Source organism: Triticum dicoccoides, chromosome 7B, assembly GCF_002162155.2.
Source record: "Triticum dicoccoides isolate Atlit2015 ecotype Zavitan chromosome 7B, WEW_v2.0, whole genome shotgun sequence".
NCBI classification, from domain to species: Eukaryota; Viridiplantae; Streptophyta; class Magnoliopsida; order Poales; family Poaceae; genus Triticum; species Triticum dicoccoides.
The window spans coordinates 167,912,869-167,929,262 of NC_041393.1; positions in this window are offsets into that span (position 1 = coordinate 167,912,869).

Below are 16,394 nucleotides of genomic sequence, written 5' to 3' on the forward strand. Positions count from 1 at the left end.
ATAATAGGTAGGTGGCTGTTTTAAGGAAGATATAAGGATGTTTATGTGTGATAGAGCGTATCGTATCACGGGGTTTGGATGCACCGGCAAAGTTTGCACCAACTCTCAAGGTGAGAAAGGGCAATGCACGACACCGAAGAGGCTAGCAATGATGGAAGGTGAGAGTGCGTATAATCCATGGACTCAACATTAGTCATAAAGAACTCATATACTTATTGCAAAAATCTACAAGTCATCAAAAACCAAGCATTACACGCATGCTCCTAGGGGGGAGGTTGGTAGGAGTTAACCATCGCGCGCCCTGATACGTCTCCAACGTATCTATAATTTTTGATTGTTCCATGCTATTATATTACCTGTTTTGGATGTTTATGGGCTTTATTTTACACATTATTATCATTTTTGGGACTAACCTACTAACCGGAGGCCCAGCCCGTATTGCTGTTTTTTTGCCTATTTCAGTATTTCGAAGAAAAGGAATATCAAACGGAGTCCAAATGGAATGAAACCTTCAGGAGCGTGATTTTTGGAACGAACATGATCCATAGGACTTGGAGTGCAAGTCAAGAAGCAGCCAGGCGGCCACGAGAGGGTAGGGCACGCCCCCTGTCTCGTGGGCCCCTCGGGCGGCCACTGACCTAATTCTTCCTCCTATATAAGCCTACATACCTCGAAAACATCCATGGAGCAGCCAAAGAAATATTTCCGCCACCGTAACCTTCTGTATCCGCGAGATCCCATCTTGGAGCCGTCGCCGGCGTTCTGCCGGAGGGGGATTCCACCATGGAGGGCTTCTACATCAACACCATAGCCCTTCCGATGAGTTGTGAGTAGTTTACCACAGACCTTCGGGTCCATAGTTATTATCTAGATGGATTCTTCTCTCTTTTTGGATCTCAATACAATGTTCTCCCCCTCTCTTGTGGAGATCTATTCGATGTAATCTCTTTTCATGGTGTGTTTGTCAAGATCCGATGAATTGTGTGTTTATGATGAAGTTTATCTATGGATAATAATTGAATCTTCTCTGAATTCTTTTATATGATTGAGTTATCTTTGCAAGTCTCTTCAAATTATCAGTTTGGTTTGGCCTACTAGATTGATCTTTCTTGCCATGGGAGAAGTGCTTAGCTTTGGGTTCAATCTTGCGGTGTTCTTACCCAGTGACACAAAGGGTTGCAAGACACATATTGTATTGTTTTCATCAAGGATAAAAAGATGGGGTTTATATCATATTGCTTGAGTTTATCCCTCTACATCATGTCATCTTGCTGAATGCGTTACTCTGTTCTTATGAACTTAATACTCTAGGTGCATGCTGGATAGCGGTTGATGTGTGGAGTAATAGTAGTAGATGCAGGCAGGAGTCAGTCTACTTGTTGCGGACGTGATGCCTATATACATGATCATGCCTAGATAATCTCATAATTATTCGCTTTTCTATCAATTGCTCGAAAGTAATTTGTTCACCCACCGTAATACTTATGGCTATCTTGAGAGAAGCCACTAGTGAAACCTATGGCCCCCGGGTCTATCTCTTATCATATTTGCTCCCAATCTACTTTTATTTGCATCTTTTATTTTCTGCATCTATATTATAAAATACCAAAAATATATTTATCTTATCTTATTATCTCTATTAGATCTCACTTTCGCAAATGACCGTGAAGGGATTGACAACCCTTTTATTGTGTTGGTTGCGAGACTTTGTTTGTTTGTATAGGTTCGTGGGACTTGTGAGGAGCCTCCTACTGGATTGATACCTTGGTTCTCAAAAACTAAGGGAAATACTTACGCTACTGTGCTGCATCACCCTTTGCTCTTCAAGGAAAACCAACGCAAGCTCAAGACGTAGCTCGCTCCCGACCTCCACACAAGGGAAAGCAATCAAAAGAGCACCTCATACAATAAATTTGTTACACAACTTTTACCATACGTGCATGCTACGGGACTTGCTAACTTCAACACAAGTATTCTTTAAATTCATAATCACCCAACTAGCATGACTCTAATATCACTACCTCCATATCTCAAAACAATTATCAAGTATCAGATTGATCATAGCATCCAATTCACTTCCTATGATAGTTTTTATTATACCCAACTTGGATGCCTACCATTCTAGGACCAATTTTATAACCATAGCAAATACCATGCTGTTCTAAGAGAATCTCAAAATAATATAAGTGAGTCATGAGAGATCAACAATTTCTTCAAAATTAAATCACCATCGTGCTCTAAAAGATATAAGTGAAGTACTAGAGCAAAAATTATCTAGCTCAAAAGATATAAGTGAAGCACATAGAGTATTCTAATAAATTTCAATCAAGTGGACTTCTCCCAAAATGTGTGTACATAAAGCATGATTGTGGTAAACTAAAAATCAAATATTAATATCATACACGATGCTCCAAGCAAAACACATATCATGTGACGAATAAAATTATAGCTCCAAGTAAAGTTACGAATGAACGAAAATGAAAGAGGGGATGCCTTCCGGGGGCATCCCCAAGCTTAGGATTTTGGCTATTCTTGAATATCTTGGGGTGCCATGGGCATCCCCAAGCTTAGGATCTTACCAATCCTTATTCCATAGTCCATCAAATCTTTACCCAAAACTTGTAAACTTCACAACACAAAACTCAACAGGAAATCTCATAAGCTCCGTTAGTGCAAGAAATAAAAACCACCACATAAGGTACTGTAATGAACTCATTATTTATTTATATTGGTGTTTAACCTACTGTATTCCATGTTTTCTATGGTTCATACCCTTACATACTAGCCACAGATGCATCAAAATAAGCAAACAACACACGAAAGGCAGAATCTGTCAAAAACAGAATAGTCTGTAGAAATCCGTAACTTTCAATTACTTCTGGAACTCCACAAATCCTACCAAAATAGACGTCCTAGGAAATTTCTCTATTGATCTACATCAAAAATAATCAACGCAAAAGCACGTTTCTATGATTTATCAAAATTATTTTCGTGAGCGCAAAGTTTCTGTTTTTCAGCAGAATCAAATTAACTCATACCATAGGTTATCCTATAGGTTCTACTTGGCACAAACACTAATTAAAACATGAAAACACATCTAAACAGAAAGTTGATGTAAAATTTATTACTAAACATCAAGAAAAAAATATTGGGTTGTCTCCCAACAAGCGCTTTTCTTTAAAGCCTTTTTAGCTAGGCATTGAGATTTCAATGATGCTCACATGAAAGACAAGAATTGAAGCATAAAGAGAGCATCATGTAGCATGTGAAAAACACATCTAAGTCTAACATACTTCCTATGCATAGGCATCTTATAAGCAAACAAATTATTAAGGCAAGAAAAAACTAGCATATGCAAGGAAGAACAAAGAGATGATAGCAATCTCAACATGAAGAGAGGTAATTTAGTAACATGAAAATTTCTACAACCATATTTTACTCGCTCATAATAATTACATGTGGGATCATAAGAAAATTCAACAAAATATCTATCACATAACATATTCTCAACACGATCCTTATGCATGCAAAGTTGACACTCTTCCAAGATAGTGGGATTAACATTAACTAAAGTCATGACCTGTCCAAACCCACTTTTATCAAAAATATCATAAGATTGAACATACTCCAAATATGTGGGATCTAAAGTTGAAACTCTTCCAAACCTACTTTCAATATTATTGCAAACACTATTATCAATCTCATATTCATCATGGGGCTTAAATAAATTTTCAACGTTATAAGAAGAATCATCCCAATCATGATCATTGCAACAAGTAGTAGACATATCAAAACTAGCATCCCCAAGCTTAGGGTTTTGCATATTATTAGCACAATTGACATAAAGATAATTTATAGTAAAATCATTGCAATCATGCTTTTTATTCAAGGAGCCATCGTGAATCTCTTTATAAATTTCTTCATCACAATTTTTAGATTCATGAATTTCAAGCAAAACTTCATAAAGATAATCTAGTGCACAAAAGTCACTAGCAATTGGTTCATCATAATTGAATCTCTTAAAAAGATTAGCAAGCGGATGAGGATCCATAGATCTTAGGTTCTCTGTTTAGCAATAAATAAACAACTATTCCAACCAAACAAGAAAACGAGCCAAGTAAGACATCAAAGCAAACAAAAAGACGAATAGAAGAAGGGCGAATAAAACGGCAAGGGTGAAGTGGGGGAGAGGAAAATGAGAGGCAAATGGCAAATAATGTAAATGGGAAGGAGATGAGTTTGTGATCGGTACTTGGTATGTCTTGACTTGAGCGAAGACCTCCCCAGCAACGGCGCCAAAAATCCTTCTTGCTAGGTCTTGAGGTTGCGTTAGTTTTCCTTGAAGAGGAAAGGGTGATGCAGCACACTAGCGTAAGTATTTCCCTCATTTTTTGAGAACCAAGGTATCAATCCAGTAGGAGGCTCCTCACAAGTCCCACGAACCTACACAAACAAACAAAGAACTCGCAACCAATGCGATAAAGGGGTTGTAAATCCCTTCACGGCTAATTCCTATTTTGTTAGGATTTTTAGAGTTCCATAAGTTTTAGAAAGTTACAAATTGCTACAGACTGTTCTGTTTTTGACAGATTCTATTTTTCGTGTGTTGTTTGCTTATTTTGATGCATCTATGGTTAGTATCGGGGGGTAGGAACCATAGAGAAGTTGGAATACAGTGGGTTTAACACCAATATAAATAAAGAATGAGTTCATTACAGTACCTTATGTGGTGGTTTTTTTTCTTGCACTAACAGAGCTTATGGGATTTCCTGTTGAGTTTTGTGTTGTGAAGTTTTCAAGTTTTGGGTAAAGATTTGATGGACTATGGAATAAGGAGTGGCAAGAGCCTAAGCTTGGGGATGCCCATGGAACCCCAAGATATTCAAGGATAACCAAAAGCCTAAGCTTGGGGATGCCCTGGAAGGCATCCCCTCTTTCGTCTTCGTCTATCGGTAACTTTACTTGGAGCTACATTTTTATTCACCACATGATATGTGTTTTGCTTGGAGCATCATGTATGATATGAGTCTTTGCTTTTTATATTACCACAATAATCCTTGCTATACACACCTTTTGGGAGAAATCCACATGATTCGGAATTTATTAGAATACTCTACGTGCTTCACTTATATCTTTTGAGCTAGATAGTTTTTCTCTAGTGCTTCACTTATACCTTTTAGAGCACGACAATGGCTTTATTTTGTAGAAATTGTTGATCTCTCATGCTTCACTTGTATTATTTTGAGAGTCTTTTAGAACAGCACGGTATTTTCTATGGTTATAAAATTGGTCCTAGAATGATGGGCATCCAAGTTGGGTATAATAAAAACTATCATAGAAAGTGAATTGGATGCTATGATAAATTTGATGCTTGATAATTGTTTTGAGATATGAGGATGGTGATATTAGAGTCATGCTAGTTGGGTAATTGTGAATTTAAAGAATACTTGTGTTGAAGTTTGTGATTCTCGTAGCATGCACGTATGGTGAACTGCTTTGTGATGAAGTTGGAGCATAATTTATTTATCGATTGTCTTCCTTATGAGTGGCGGTCGGGGACGAGCAATGGTCTTTTCCTAACAATCTATCCCCCTAGGAGCATGCACGTAGTACTTTGTTTTCAATGGCTTGTAGATTTTTGCAATAAGTATATGAGTTCTTTATTACTAATGTTGAGTCCATGGATTATACACACTCTCATCCTTCCACCATTGCTAGCCTCTCATCTTCCGCGCAACTTTTGCCGGTACCATACACCCACCATATACCTTCCTCAAAACATCCACCATACCTACCTATTATGGCATTTCCATAGCCATTCCGAGATATATAGCCATGCAACTTTCCACCGTTCCGTTTATTATGACACGCATCGTCATTGTCATATTGCTCTTGCATGATCATGTAGTTGACATCGTATTTGTGGCAAAGCCACCTTCATAATTCTTCCATACATTTCACTCTTGAGTAATTGCATATCCCGGTACACTGTCGGAGGCATTCATATAGAGTCATATTTTGTTCTAAGTATCGAGTTGTAATCTTGAGTTGTAAGTAAATAAAAGTGTGATGATCTTCATTATTAGAGCATTGTCCCAAGTGAGGAAAGGATGATGGAGACTATGATTCCCTCACAAGTTGGGACGAGACTTCGGACTTTACAAAAAAAAGAGAAATGCCAAATAAAAAAAGAGAAAGGCCAAATAAAAAAATGAGAGAAAAAGAGAGAAGGGACAATGCTACTATCCTTTTTTACCACACTTGTGCTTCAAAATAGCACCATGATATTCATGATAGAGAGTCTCCTATGTTGTCACTTTCATATACTAGTGGGAATTTTTCATTGTAGAACTTGACTTGTATATTCCAATGATGGGCTTCCTCAAAATGCCCTAGGTCTTCGTGAGCAAGCAAGTTGGATGCACACCCACTTAGTTTCTTCTGTTGAGCTTTCATACACTTATAGATCTAGTGCATCCGTTGCATGGCAATCCCTACTCACTCACATTGATATCTATTAATGGGCATCTCCATAGCCCATTGATATGCCTAGTTGATGTGAGACTATCTTCTCCTTTTTTGTCTTCTCCACAACCACCATTCTATTCCACATATAGTGCTATGTCCATGGCTCACGCTCATGTATTGCGTGAAAGTTGAAAAAGTTTGAGAATACTAAAGTTTGAAACAATTGCTTGGCTTGTCATTGGGGTTGTGCATGATTAAATACTTTGTGTGATGAAGATAGAGTATAGCCAGACTATATGATTTTGTAGGGATAACTTTCTTTAGCCATGTTATTTTGAGAAGACATGATTGCTTTGTTAGTATGCTTGAAGTATTACTATCTCTTATGTCAATATGAACTTTTATGTTGAATCATTTGGATCTGAACATTCATTCCACAATAAATAAAATTACATTGAGAATTATGCTAGGTAGCATTCCACATCCAAAATTCTGTTTGTATCATTTACCTACTCGAGGACGAGCAGGAATTAAGCTTGGGGATGCTTGATAAGTCTCCAACGTATCTATAATTTTTGATTGTTCCATGCTATTATATTACCCGTTTTGGATGTTTATGGGCTTTACTTTACACTTTTATATCATTTTGGGACTAACCTACTAACCGGAGGCCCAACCCAAATTGCTGTTTTTTTGCCTATTTTAGTGTTTCGAAGAAAAGGAATATCAAACGGAGTCCAAATGGAATGAAACCTTCATGAGCGATCTTTTTGGAACAAATGCAAACCTGGAGACTTGGAGTGGACGCCAATCAACAAACGAGGCGGCCACGAGGGTGCCCGGCGCACCCCTTGGGGGTGGGCGCGCCCCCACCCTTGTGGGCCCCTCGAGCGTCAATCGACCTACTTCTTTTTCCTATATATACTCCCGTACCCTGAAAACATTGGGGAGCACCACGAAAACCTAATTCCACCGCCGCAACCTTCTGTATCCGCGAGATCAAATCTTGGAGCCTTCGCCGGCGCTCCGTCAGAGGGGGAATCGACCATGGAGGGCCTCTACATCATCTCCAAGGCCTCTCCGATGAGTTGTGAGTAGTTTACCATAGACCTTCGGGTCCATAGTTATTAGCTAGATGGTTTCTTCTCTCTCTTTGAATCTTAATACAAAGTTCTCCTTGATCTTCTTGGAGATCTATTCGATGTAACTCTTTTTGTGGTGTGTTTGTCGAGATTCGATGAATTGTGGGTTTATGATCAATAATTGAATCTTCTCTGAATTCTTTTATGTATGATTTGTTATCTTTGCAAGTCTCTTCGAATTATCAGTTTGGTTTGGCCTACTAGATTGATCTTTCTTGCAATGGGAGAAGTGCTTAGCTTTGGATTCAATCTTGCGGTGTTCTTTCCCAGTGACAGCAGGGGCATCAAGGCACGTATTTTATTGTTGCCATCGAGGATAAAAAGATGGGGTTTATATCATATTGCATGAGTTTATCCCTCTACATCATGTCATCTTTCTTAATGCGTTACTCTGTTCTTGTTGAACTTAATACTCTAGATGCAGGCAAGAGTCGGTCCATGTGTGGAGTAATAGTAGTAGATGCAGAATCGTTTCGATCTACTTCTCACAGACGTGATGCCTATATACATGATCATGCATAGATAATCTCATAACTATGCGCTTTTCTATCAATTGCTCGATAGTAATTTGTTCACCCATCGTAATACTTATGCTATCTTGAGAGAAGCCATTAGTGAACCTATGGCCCCCAGGTCTATCTTTTATCATATAAGTTTTCCATCTACTTTTATTTGCATCTTTTATTTTCCAATCTATATCATAAAAATACCAAAAATATTTATCTTATCTTATTATCTCTATCAGATTTCACTTTCGCAAGTTACCGTGAAGGGATTGACAACCCCTTTATTGCGTTGGTTGCGAGGTTCTTGTTTGTTTGTGTAGGTGCGTGGGACTTTTGAGGAGCCTCCTACTGGATTGATAACTTGGTTCTCAAAAACTGAGGGAAATACTTACGCTACTTTGCTGCATCATCCTTTCCTCTTCAAGGAAAACCAACATAGTGCTCAAGAGGTAGTAGGGAGAAACTTGATGGCGTGTAGGTCATCAGTGCGGGCCATGTGGATATGGAGAAGAAAGTCTTCAATCCATACTGCGGGATCTGTTGTGCCATCGTATGCTTAAATCTTCACGGGTTTAAACCCTTCTGGGAACTGGTGCTCCATTACTTCGTCGGTGAAGCATAGGGGGTGTGCGACTCCTCTGTATCGGGCAACGTCACAACGCAGTTCAGATGGAGTCCGTATGCGGTTTTCGGCCCGGGTGAGGTTGTGTTTATCGCGCCAGGCCTGATGGCCGTCTTCTTGCGCTGGTGCACGTCCCCTTGATCCATAAATTGATCTAGTATGACCGGCTCTATAGTCCAGGTCCTGTCGTAGGTCGTGTGTGTGTGTGCCCTGCAGCCGCTGTTTCTCTGCCTCTAGGGCAAGGTGGCGCCGGTTGGTGTTCGGCTTGGGTTGCCGCTCTATCCCTGCCACGAGGTGGTCGGTCAGGCCCGTCAAACGCAGTACACGCTATCGGTATAGGCCCTGGGACCTTATCGTCGAATTGGGAGAGCAACCTGCGCTTTGGGTAACTCTTAGTTGGGCGATCGATGCCTATTCCTCGGCTGCCAGGACATTAGTCCATCTGTCATTGAGTAAATCTTGATCGGCTTGAAGTTGCTGCCGCTTCTTTTCCAGGCTTCTTGTTGTGGCTATTAGCTGGCACTTAAAGCACTCTTGTTCGAGGGGGTCCTCTGGTACGATAAAGTCTTCATAGCCGAGGCTCTCATCCTCTTTGGAGGTCCGCAGGGAGTTACTATCCTCCAAACCCTCGTCCCCGATAGGATCATCGGGGTTGACTTGCCCCTCTTCCCAATCATCCTGCTCGGATGTTGGATCGGCAGGGGCGTCTTGGTCTTCAGCATTGTCTGGGATGTTATTTTCTCTGGTGCTTGTACTGCTTTCTTTTTCACGACGCAATTTTGATCGGCGCCACTGATGTCGACACTTCGGAGGTGCTTTAGCAGGCTCGTCCTCTAGATTTTCCCATCGTTGGCGTCATTCTCTTTGGGTGTGTCCACCATGTATACGTCATACACGGAAGTGGCCGTCCAGCATCCGGTAAATAGCGGGTTCTGGCTTTGCGCCTCTTCGGCATCGTCATCCATACCGGCGATGTCTTCGGAGGCGTAATCTAGCATGTCAGTTAAGTCATCTACACTGGCTATAAAGTGGGTGGTGGGTGAGATATAAAATTCCCCGCCCTCAGCCCCTAGTGTGGGCTGGGCGTACTTTGGCAGCGATCATTCTGTAATGGCGAGGGATCGTATTAAGTCCAGGGCCTCGTTTAGGAGTGAGGTTTGGATAGGGGAGCGAGAGTCCGTGGAGCAGGGCGGGATAGGAGTTCCCAGTCCGAGCTCGTGTAACACAAACCTCGAGAATTCAGATTTGGTGTCCGGGGAGGAGTCTGGCTTCGTGTTGATGAAGGGACCCGGGTATAACTCCGGGTCTGCCGGTGAAACGATCCCCTCTGTATCTCCGGTGTTGAGCTTTATGGCTGCGGAGAGTCTGGCGGGCTCTAAACTCCCATTTTCGGACTCGGCGAGGTGTTCCGGTTCTAGGAACAGAGCTGCCATCGAGGCCGTGAACCCTTGGAAGATAAAGTCTCCTTGGATATCAACGATGTAGTCTAGGTTTCCAAAACTGATCAGATGACCAGGGGCATAGCTGTCGATCTGCTCCAGATGGCCAATCTAATTGGCATGCAGTAAGAAGCCACCGAATACGAAGACTCGTCCGGGGAGAAATGTCTCCCTCAGGGCGGTATTGAAGTGGATGGTTGATGGGGCCATTGAGCCTTCTGGTGACAGCATAGTGAAACTTTCAATGAAAGCACCAATGTCGGTGTCAAAACCGGCAAATCTCGGGTAGGGGTCCAGAACTGTGTGTCTAAGGATCGAAGGTAACAAGGAGGCAGGGGACACAATGTTTACCCAGGTTCGGCCCCTCTTAATGGAGGTAATACCCTACTTCCTGCTTGATTGACTTTGATGACTATAGAAGTTACAAGAGTTGATCTACCTCGAGATCGTAATGGCTAAACCCTAGATGTCTAGCCTGTATGATTGTGATTGTCCCTATGGACTAAACCCTCCGGTTTATATAGACACCGGAGGGACCTAGGGTTGTACAGAGTCGGTTTACAAAGAAAGGAAGATGCATGATCTGAACGCCAAGCTTTCCATCCACGCAAATGAGAGTCCCATCCAAACACGGGGGAAGGTCTTTGATCTCATATCTTCATGACCCATTAGTCCGGCCCATATCACATAGCCCGGAGCCCAAGGACCCCCTAGTCCAGGATTCCCTCAGGGGGGGGGGGGCACACCGCCTCCCCTAGTCCAATTCGGTTTGGGCTAGGGGGAAGGGGGAGCCTCTACCTAGCCGCTGCCTCCTCTCTTCCAATAAGGCCCATGAAGGCCCATTAATCCCCCGGGGGGTTCCAGTAACCTCCTGGTACACCGAAAAATGCCCGAACCTTTCCCAAAACTTTTCCGGCGTCCGAACATAACCTTCCAATATATCAATATTTATATCTCGACCATTTCAAGAATCCTCGTCATGTTCGTGATCTCATATGGGAATCCGAACAAAGTTCTGTCATCAAAAACACATAAATCATAATACAAATCATCATCAAACTTTAAGCGTGCGGACCCTGCAGCACTTCTTTGGCATGACGCACAAAGGGATCTGGAAGCTGCTCTTTAAGAAGCAGAAGTCGTGGCCACGGACGTCCGATGACACTGGCCTCGACTACAACAATCCGGCATCCCTAGTAAGTATCATATTTCCTAACACTACTTAGCTTGTCGATCTTTAGGGAGGGATCCTGAAAATTCCATCTCCTAAACAGGACTAGATAAAGAAGGCCGAGTGATAACCCACAAGTATAGGGGATCAATTGTAGCCTCTTTCGATATGTAAGAGTGTTGAACCCAACGAGGAGCTAAAGGTAGAACAAATATTCCCTCAAGTTCTATCGACCACCAATACAACTCTACGCACACTTAACGTCCGCTCTACCTAGAGCAAGTATGAAACTAGAATTACCTTGTAGGTGTGATAAGATAGGTTTGCAAGAATATAAAGAGCAAGTAAACAAAAACTAGGGACTGTTTAGGTAAATAAGCAATACAGTTAGTATAGCGAGTGTGGAAAAGTGGTGGTAGGAGTTGCGAAATTGTCCCTAAGTAATTGACTACTTTACTAGACTGATAGCAAGTTTTATGTGGGAGAGGCCACCGCTACCACGTCATCCCTGACTTGGAATTCTATGCACTTATGATTGGAACTATTAGCAAGCATCCGCAACTACTAACATTCATTAAGGTAAAACCCAACCATAGCATTAAGATACATTGGTCTTCCTTCAATCCCGTATGCATCAATTTCTATGCTAGGTTGAAGCTTCTGTCACTCTTGCCCTCCAACACATAGTCCTATCAACATACAACTAACCCTATGGTGTGATCCACGCGCGCTCTCATATGATGGGCACCAAAGGACATCAACATAACTGCAAGCAAATTAAACCAGTCATAGCAATTCACCAATTACCGATAGGACAACAAAAATCTACTCAGACATCATAGGATGGCAACACATCATTGGATAATAATATGAAGCATAAAGCACCATCTTCAAGTAGAGGGTACATCGGGTTGCGGGAGAGTGGACCGGTGTAGATAGATGGGGGAAGGTGATGGAGATGTTGGTGAAGATGACGGAGGTGTTGGTGTAGATCGCGGTGATGATGATGGCCTCGGCGGCGTTCCGGCGCCACCGGGATAGAGGGGGAGAGAGCCCCCTTCTTCTTCTTCTTCCTTGACCTTCTCCCTAGATGGGAGAAGGGTTTCCCCTCTGGTCCATGGTCTCCATGGCGTGGGATGGTCGAGAGCCCCTCCGATATTGGATCTGTCTCTCTGTCTCTCTCTGTTTCTGCGTTCCAGATTCTGCCCTTTCACCGTTTCTTATATTCCCGGAGATCCGTAACTCTGATTGGATTGAAACTTTGAACACAATTTTTTCTGGATTTTAGCTTTCTTGCAGCGTAAGAAGGGCAACAACCACCTTATGGGGTGTCCACGAGGGTCAGGGGCACGCCCACCCCCCTGGGGCGTGCCCCCTACCTCGTGGGCCCCTCGAGCATCGTCTCGCGTTGATTCCACTTCTCAAAATTCAGATATATTCCAAAAAAATCTCCATCTGTTTTTATCCCATTTGGACTCCATTTGATATGGATTTTCTGCGAAACAAAAAACATGCAACAAACAGGAACTGGCACTAGGCACAGGATCAATATGTTAGTCCCAAAAATAATATAAAAAGTTGCCAAAAGTATGTAAAAGTTGTAGCTTTTTGTCATGGAACAATAAAAAATTGTAGATATGACCGAGACGTATCAGCATCCCGAAGCCTAATTCCTTCTCGTCCTCGAGTAGGTAAATGATAAAAAAGATAATTTTTGATGTGGAATGCTACCTAGCATAGTCTTGATCATGTAATCTAATCATGGCATGAGTATTAAGACACGAGTGATTCAAAGCAATAATCTATCATTTGACATAAAATAATTTAATACTCAGGCATCCCAACAAACAATCATGTCTTTCAAAATATCAATGCTAAAGAACGTTATCCCTACAAAATCATATAGTCTTTTATGCTCCCTTTTCTTAACACAAGGTACCCTCATGCCCATCCCGGTGTCAGCCAAGCAATTGGTTCATACTTTTTAACGCGCTTCAGCTTTTTCAACCCTCACGCAATACATGAGTGCAAGACATGGATACAACACTACATGTGGAATAGAGTATGATGGTGGAGGTTGTGTGGAGAAGACAAAAAGGGAGAAAGTCTCACATCAACACGGCTAATCAACGGGCTATGGAGATGCCCATCAATTGATGTCAATGCGAGGAGTTGGGATTGGCATGCAACGGATGCACTGGGGCTATAAGTGTATGAAATCTCAAACTAAAACTAAGTGGGTGCGCATCCAACTTGCTTGCTCATGGAGACCTCGGGCATTTGAGGAAGCCCATCATCGGAATATACAAGCCAAGTTCTATAATGAAAATTCCCACTAGTATATGAAAGTGATAACTAAAGAGACTCTCTATATGAAGAACATGGTGCTACTTTGAAGCACAAGTGTGGTAAAAGGATAGTAGCATTGCCCCTTCTCTCTTTTTCTCTCATCATTATTTTATTTTATTTTTTGGTGGGCTTCTTTGGCCTCCCTTTTTTATTTGGGCTTCTTTGGCCTCTTTTATTTTAAATAAAGTCCATAGACTCAACCCAACTTGTGAGGGAATCATTTCTTCCATCATCCTTTCCTCACATGGGGCAATGCTCTAATAATGATGATCATCACACTTTATTTACTTACAACTCAATATTACAACTCAATACTAGAACAAAATATGACTCTATATGAATGCCTCTGGCAGTGTACTAGGATGTGCAATGATCTAGCATAGCAAAGATATCAAAAAATGGACAAGCCATGAAACATCATGCTAGCTGTCTTACGATCATGCAAAGCAATATGACAATGGATGCTCAAGTCATGTATATGATGATGATGGAAGTTGCATGGCAATATATCTCGGAATGGCTATGGAAATGCCATAATAGGTAGGTATGGTGGCTATTTTGAGGAAGATATAAGGAGGCTTATGTGTGATAGAGCGTATCGTATCACGGGGTTTGGATGCACCAGCGAAGTTTGCACCAACTCTTGATGTAAGAAAGGGCAATGCACGATGCCGTAGAGGCTAGCAAATTACGGAAAGGTAAGAGTGCGCATAATCCATGGACTCACATTAGTCATAAAGAACTCATATACTTATTGCAAAAGTTTATTGTCCCTCAAAGCAAAGTACTACTATGCATGATCCTAGGGGGGAGGTTGGTAGGAGTTAACCATCGCGCGCCCCCGACCTTCACGCAAAGATAAACAATCAAAATACAATGCGCGCCAACTTGGTCACATAGTTAGGAGACCATACGTGCATGCTTCGGGAATCACAAACCTTAACACCAATATTCTTACTAAACACAACCATTTACTAGAACCTCCCACATATTATCATCTCTATATCGCAAAACTATTGCAAGGAATCAAACATATCATATTCAGTGATCTACAAGTTTTATGTAGGATTTTATGACTAACCATGTGAATGACCAATTCCTGTCATCTCTCTAAATAGAAATAAGTGAACCAAGAGAGTTTAATTCTTTCTACAAAAGATATGCCCACGCTCTAAAAAATATAAGTGAAGCAAAAGAGCATTCTACAAATGGCGGTTTTCTATGTGAAGAGAAACAGGCAATCCAAACTTCAAATGATATAAGTGAAGCACATGAAGCATTCTATAAAGCCATACAAAAAAGATTTAAGTGAAGTGCAATGAGCATTCTATAAATCAACCATGGACTATCTCATACCAGCATGGTGCATAAAATAAAAGTGAAAACTAATGCAAAATATGCTCCAAGATTTGCACATATCGCATGAACAAAACGAATCCGAAAACATACCGATACTTGTTGAAGAAAGATGGGAAGCCTTCCGAGGCATCCTCAAGCTTAGACGCTTGAGTCTCCTTGAATATTTACTTGGGGTTCCTTGGGAATCCCCAAGCTTGAGCTCTTGCCTCTTCTTTTTCTTCTCACATCGAGACCTCCTCGATCTTCGAACACTTCATCCACACAAAACTCAACAGAAAGCTCGATAAGATCCGTTAGTATAACAAAGCAAATCACTACTCTAAGTACTGTTGCAAATCAATTCATATTTTGTTTTTTCATTGTAGCTACTGTAATATAACTTTTCCATGGCTTAATCCACTGATAGAAATCGATAGTTTCATCAAAACAAGCAAACTATGCATCAAAAACAGAATATGTCTTAAACAGGACAGTCTGTAGTAATCTGAACATTCACCATACTTCTGTTACCCCAAAAATTCTGCCAAAATTATGAAAACATAAACAATTTGTATAGAAAGATAGTGCAAAAAATTTCAGAACCGTTTGATGTTCCAGTAAATATTGTAAAATCGCGCATTATAGCCAAAGTTTCTGTCCTACACCGCACAAACCAACAAGCGTTGTAGACATCCTAAAGGCAAACCTTCGCACATTATTTTTTATTATATAGTGGAATTGTACAAGGGGATAATTATTTTTGTTGAAAAGTTTCTGTAATCAAGATTCACAAAGTTTCCGTGAGCATGAACAAAGTTCAAGGCTAGCTCCCACTTTAACAATGCTCGTCTTTCTCACTTTCGCTTTTCTTTTTGAAAAAGTTTTGTGTTCCCCTATTTATTTTTTGTTTTTAAACTTTATGAAAGCACAAAACAGAAATAAATGACTCTCTAAAACTTCTGGGTTGTCTCCCTAGCAGCGCTTTCTTTAAAGCTATTAAGCTAGGCATATAGTGCTGAAGTAATGGATCCACCCGGATCCCAAGGTATATCAAAGCCAATTTTAATTGACAATGATTTGTAATTTAGTAGTGATCATAGAGTAACATATATCATGTAATGACGAAGTCTAACTCTCTTCTTATGCATCGGCATGCCATAAAAGAACAATTCATGCACACAAAGTAAAGGCCAATGCATAGTATAAACAATTTCTTGCAATTTTATCATATTGGAAACATAAAGAGGCAGATATGTAGTTCCTCTCTCATAATAATTGCAAGTAGGAGCAGCAAGCACATGCATATCACATTCATCAAAATTATCATGTGCAACGGTAAAAGGCAACCCATCAATATAA